The 6,482-nt window shown below is 38.2% G+C and overlaps 1 long non-coding RNA gene across 1 annotated transcript in view; it reads right to left on the reverse strand.

Annotated features, from left to right (window-relative positions):
* Positions 1-1,041: 1,041 nt before the first annotated feature.
* The window catches only part of LOC111542697, a 63,200-nt gene continuing 57,759 nt past the window's right edge, over positions 1,042-6,482 (reverse strand). Inside the window, exon 5 of the long non-coding RNA XR_002731635.2 lies at positions 1,042-1,478. This is a non-coding gene — a long non-coding RNA (uncharacterized LOC111542697). The remainder of the gene's footprint in view (positions 1,479-6,482) is intronic.

Raw genomic sequence — 6,482 nt, forward strand, 5'->3', positions numbered from 1 at the left:
GTGATGGTGATTTGACTGGCCTAGATGCTGTTCAAGGTGGAGCTCTTTTCCAGATGTAATGCTGGCTGTAATGTTACCTAAACATATAGCTAATTTATCTTCTTCTATCAAGATCCAAATCACACATAATATAATTGCCTTTGTAAGTACACTATTCATCATGACTAATGATGCAAAGATGAACCGGATGGCCAAAGGTCTGATACACTTATCTTTTACAGAATAAAAGAAAAGAACATCTCATTCTTTCGTAATATACAAGTCTCCAAAAGGTAGAAATACTTTGAATTCTTTAACTAGTTGGATTTTAATCAGTATACTCTGGCCATCTCTAATTTTAAAAGTACATTGAATTTCAGCAATATATACCAATTCAAAAATATTTTTTTCTACAGGAGAATGTTGGAAGTGATGGTTGGCCAGCCCCAGTATGCCTAATTCCTTGAGCCCTCATGTATTATGGAACACTTTTTATGTGCCAGGCGGTAATTTATGTTCTTGGAATACAAATATGACAATGAACAACAGGGGTGAGTCCTTGCCCACACAGAGCAATAAATGAACAAACAAAAAAGTAAATAAGCCCGGGTGCAGTGGCTCACACCTGTAATCCCAGCACTCTGGAAGGCCGAGGCAGGCAGATCACGAGGTCAAGAGATTGAGACCATCCTACCCAACATTGTGAAATCCCGTCTCTACTACAAATACAAAAATGAGCTGGGCGTGGTGGCGTGCACCTGTACTCCCATCTACTTGGGAGGCTGAGGCAGGAGAATTGCTTGAATCTGGGAGGCAGAGGCTGCAGTGAGCTGAGGTCGCGCCACTGAACTCCAGCCTGGCGACAGAGCAAGACTCCGTCAAAAAAAAAAACAAAACAAACAAACAAACAAAAAACCACAAGTAAATACACAGCCTTGCCTTAGTTGCTATGAAAACATATGTATGCTCGACAAGGAGGAGGTGAAGTAACAGGAAATAGTTTCAGGTAGGTATCCCACTCTAGGTTCTGTGACGTACTAAGCAGGTACTGAGACAGAGTTCGGAGTTCAAAATTTGTATTTGTTTTTAATGCTGTGAAGTAAAAGGAAAAGAAGAAAAAATGAATAGTGGAAGGAGTCAAGCTGTGATGCAGGCAAGACACACCTTCTGAGAACCCACTGTGGAGCTCTGGAGCAGGTATTGCTCATTAATGCCTCTGTTGCTCATTAATGCCCCTGTGGGTTGAAAATTATCAGTCCTTTTTTATCTCTGCCTCACTCAGTGGATGAATGTAGACTGCTACAGGAAGAGCATGACTTTGAATGGGCCATTTCTGCAAAGGAGGCAAACCTTGAAGTTGCTGACAGACCAAGGTTTTCCACTGATTGTACTTCCAACAGCTCAGCAGCATGTTCTTCCCTGGAATGGGATCTGGGTGGCACAGTTTTATGTTTACCACAATAGGATCACCAGGGAATGCTTTTTTTCTGAATAGAATCCTGAATGAAATATAGAAATAAACTTTGCTAACATACAAAAATGTATAGCTACACTCTAGACTCTAAAAAAAATTTAATAATCTATTTTACCATTATTTAATTGTATTAAGCAACAACTTTTTTATAAGAATATCTGAAGGAAATAAGAGATAGGCAGTGAATAAAGAGATCAGGAAAGGGGTTCTGGGAGCCTGGGAAGTGATGATAAGGACAGAAGTACAAGAAAGAGAAGAGGATGAGAGTGTATTGGACACAACGATCAAAATATTTATTGAGCCAGCATTTCCTAATAATTGAAGGTGCCTTGTGGCAAAGACAGTCAGGTGTCCATGTTTGGTACTAGGCCACCCTAAACCCACCTTGGCATAGCTGTTTGGAGCCAGCACAGATACCTCACCGGGGGAAAACTAGCTCACACAGGCTGGACAGCACCTATGACTTGGCATGTCATAGAACTATAGCATTTTTTTTTTAATTCAAAGAAAACAAATCAAAACACTACTTATTTGCAAAAATCTTTGTTGATTTATTCTATCTTACTTGATGTGCATTATTTAACTTCACAGTAAGATGAAAAAATTCAGCCAAACTGCTCATAAATGTGAGAATATAATTTCATATAATTCACTATTTTCATATAATCCTAAGTAATCTACTGTAAGCAATGGAAGGGAAGAGTAGTTGAAGCATTTTAAAGAAAAGAAGAGACACTAAAACACCAAAAGCAAGAACCAGCAATATTTAGGAATAAAAATATCTGTACAAATCTACTTTCTAGATGAGCAGTTTTTGAATGTGTTTTAGAACATGCATAGGTAAGCCTATACATTTCAAATTATATATTCACAGACAAATCATTTTTCTAGGATCCTAGAATGTGACAAGATAGAAAAACAAAAGGAAACAGCAGAATATTATAACAAATATCTAGTAATACAAACCTCAGGCTGCTTCACAGCCCATCGTTATTCTTAATTATGGCAACAGTTAATAAGAAAAGTATTTTATTTGCAATATTACATGTCTGTGGGAAAGTCATAAAGCTGATGGAGACCTACCAGGAGCAATAGCCCTGACCAGAATTCACAGATGACAGAATAATAAAGGATGCTGAATTTCATTAGGTACTTGATATTTAGTAAGCAACACAATTATCATTCATTTTCTTTCCATCAATATTTATCAAAGGAGAAAAAAAGTTGATATTTTACTATTTCCAAAGATCTATTTCCTAGGCAATTAGCCTTTTTAAAATAATCAATTAAATTTGTTTTAAAAAAAAAAAAAAAGCACACAAATGTGGTGTTGAATTTTTTACTTATGTCTTTTTTTGTATACAGTAATTAATGATAACAAAATGTTTAAGTTCTACCCAAAGGGAGTTATGCTTGAAAAGTATAAGACAATTTGCTTTAATTAGGTAACATCCTTATTTGAGCTGGGTTATATGAGAATTTTAAAAATATAACTTTTTTCCTCAATACATTAGGGTATAAACAATTAAAAAGATGAAAGTCAGAGACACTTTCAAAAGTACGTTGAGCTTGGTTTAGCTGCTGAAGGATAGCAGATATACAGACACGAAGTCTTTAATATTTATTTTGATGTTGTCAGGGAACATCTACTGAGCATGGCAGCCCATTATCTTTAGATCTGGCTTCAATCTTTAGCAGTGCAGAAAAGGCAGGAAAAGACTAGGTTAGAAGTGGGCTGGCATTGACAGAACTGACCGTCTCAACTCTTAGTCCAAGCCCAGTGACAAAATATATGACAATATGTAGAACAACCCAGACAAAAAGTTACCAAGTAGGTGAAGTCCCATGATAAAGTATGAAAGTATCTCAGTAGGTGCCTGAGAAAGTGAGGGCTGCAATGGTTGAGGTGATACTTAGGTAATCATGTCAACAGAAAGGTCCTTATCACTGTACCACAATCCCACTCACTAGCAAGTTCTCTTCAGACCTATCTGTGATTATAGGTGTGAGGAAAGCTACTGAAATAAAAGCTTGGGAGAGGAAGCATAGAACAAGCATAGTTATGTGATATGAGGCACCGGGTGTGAGCTCCTCTCTGGGACTAGGAAGAAAAACCATTGGTCTGACTATGTGAACTATCTCCAAACGTACTCAGTACTTCCCCATGTCAGATCAAACAATGCTTTTTATTTGGTCATAACTTATCTCTCTTTTTTCTTCCCTTCAAAGTATCTCATTTAATGAAACTGAATTAACCCTAAATTTTACTCACCAATATCACCAGTACCCAGATAACTCTCAGATCAAATGGTTTCATTTCAGTCCTCACCCTGAAACATATATCCCTGTAGAATACTTCCACTTTTTTGGGATCAGCTCTCACTTCTTTTCCTTCTTTTTCTCCCTTCAATCCTGGGAAGGGGCAGGAAAGAGGAAGAGAACTGCAAGATGGGTAGATTTTTTACAATCCATCCCAAGAGGGAGAAAAGAGGAGCTCTGAGGTTACATGAAAGCCAGGTTTTGAGAATTATCTAGACTCCTCATTGTATTTAGTGGACTAAAACTATTCTTGAAAATAAAAAAAAATAACCACAGTCGTTTTTATAATAAGGAATTATGCAGAGAAGGATCTGTTGAAGATGTTATACAAGTGGTTAGGAAACAGCTCTTTGTGAGAGTTTTAAAGGGCAGTGAAAAGAAAGGATCAAGCTATTTTCTGCTTATGAGTAATGAAGCCTGGGATTTTGACATGGATAATTATACTAATGAGTATCAACATGTTCTCTTCAGCCCCCAACTCATTTAAGACTCACACTTCCAGTTTCTATTGAGTATCTTCACCTGTTAGTCAGGCACCAGGTTATTTTCAGGCATCTTAACCAAGCATACTCAAAACCAAATTTGTACCTGTTTGGAGGAACGGAGGCAGGATGGTGCACTTCCAGGTTCTTCTTCACCACCAACTCTTCCCGTGTGTGCGAGAATGCAGCTGACGCCCGGGATGGTGCAGATTAATAGGCATGCACCAGGTGATGTCAATTCGAGGAGACCAAGATTTACCTGGTGGCACCTGCGGAGCGCCTCCCCTCCCCCGACATGCCCGTGCCCCGCCAATTGCCCTTCCACTCCTAGAAAAGTCACTCCCAGCAGATGCGCCGGGGGCGGGCTTTCTCAGCCCCCACTCTTGTCGGGACTGTATTAGGAACCTCCCCCCCGCTTCCCCCAGCTCGGGTCCCTGAAGCTAGATGACCAAAGAATAAATTTGCAGTTTTGCTTTTAGCCTTGCCTACTCGCTGGTTCTTTTGTGCCCACTCTGGTGGTCTTAGAAAAACAAATCAGTACCTATCAAAGATGTTTATTTTCCTATATTCTTTTTCAGTAATAAGGACATTATAATTCATCCAGCCTAACATGTTAGCCATCTCAAATCAATTCTGACTTCTTCTTCTCTCATGAGTCTGACATTTAATTCTTCAAGTACTTTGTCCTGTCTCTCAAAAAAATTTCACTTCTAGTCTTTGTCTTTCTTCATGTCCAATCCATTGACTAAATTCTAACCATGAAAATCTTTTGTCTAGACTTTTGAAATACTCCTTTATCCATCTTACTGTCTCCAATGTCATATTTCAGCTGCTCTCCCGAACTACCTCCAGTTTCTCATTTGTAAAACAAATATGATTACTGCATCCTCCTTTGTCTATGCACACTGCACATGATCTTTCCTCAAATAGAATCGTTTCTTCTGCTAGAGAACTCTTACTATCATTCAAGAATAACTCATCAGTTTCTGTGTCATAGCAGGATAAGTTCCCAACTCTTTTTCTTGATCCCATCATTTTGCATGAACATGAATTACAACATGAATCACTATGAATTGTGGTTATGTATTATTACTTCCCCTCCTCCCTCCAGAGGCTGAGTGCCTTAAGTGTAGGTGCATTTTTCAGTCATTTTTTATTGTCAAAATGCCTGGTTGTTGGATGAATTATCCCAATGACGGGCTACCATATGTGATGCTAGACATTTGACTCAAACTAGGGTTAAATCCTAGGAATTAAAGGTAAAGCTGACCCTTTAGTTTTGAGCCCAATATCAAAATATAATCCTTGATAGAAATGGATGTATGAGGTAGGTGAGGGAGATGAGGGAGTCAAAGGCTGGAAGTAAGTACTAGACTTCATAAGTCCTAGGATTCAGCAAAGCTAAAAGCCATTCATTCATTTCAGTCTTGTTTCTCTCCTTTCAATATTTTATCCCTGTGGTTACTTAGAACTAGAGTTACTTGTTTAACACATTGTTAAGATATCATCATAATTCACTATTTTTTGTTTGATTGTTCAAACATCCTTACAGTTTTTTAATAGAAGTCGTTTGCGTTATAACGTTGTTGCTCTGCTTTAGTACTTACTCAATTCTTCAGATTGTTGAAGAATGAAGTATTACATGAATGCTCAATAAGATTAAACAGGCAGTATGGACTGAGGAGCTGAACACATCTATATTTAGAAATTGAATGAGGACTGCATCAAGAGAAGATTGTCTACAAAATGCAATGATTCTGCTTATTATTGGAACACAAATGTAATTGCTTTTTATAACTCTTATAGCTTTCTTTTACAGTATCTACATGAGAAAAGCTTATTTGTTAGAGCTGTCAACTAGAATGAAGTATTGTATTTGGAGGAGAGAAAGTGAGAGAAAAAGACAGTATGTGGTTATCTATGTATCTATATCTATGTGTCTTATACATAAGAAGCTTTAGTGAATATATGGATCCCTGTGTGTTAGTCAGTTTTCATACTGCTATAAAGATACTACTGACTGGGTGCAGTGACTCACGCCTATAATCCCAGCACTTTGGGAGGCAGAGGCAGATGGATCACCTAAAGTCAGGAGTTTGAGAGCAGCCTGACCAACATGGTGAAACCCCATCTCTACTGAAAATACAAAAATTAGTGGGGCATGGTGGCATGTGCTTGTAGTCCTAGCTACTCAGAAGGTTGAGACAGCAGAATTGTTGGAACCCAGG

This window comes from Piliocolobus tephrosceles, chromosome 4 (assembly GCF_002776525.5).
Source record: "Piliocolobus tephrosceles isolate RC106 chromosome 4, ASM277652v3, whole genome shotgun sequence".
NCBI lineage: Eukaryota > Metazoa > Chordata > Mammalia > Primates > Cercopithecidae > Piliocolobus > Piliocolobus tephrosceles.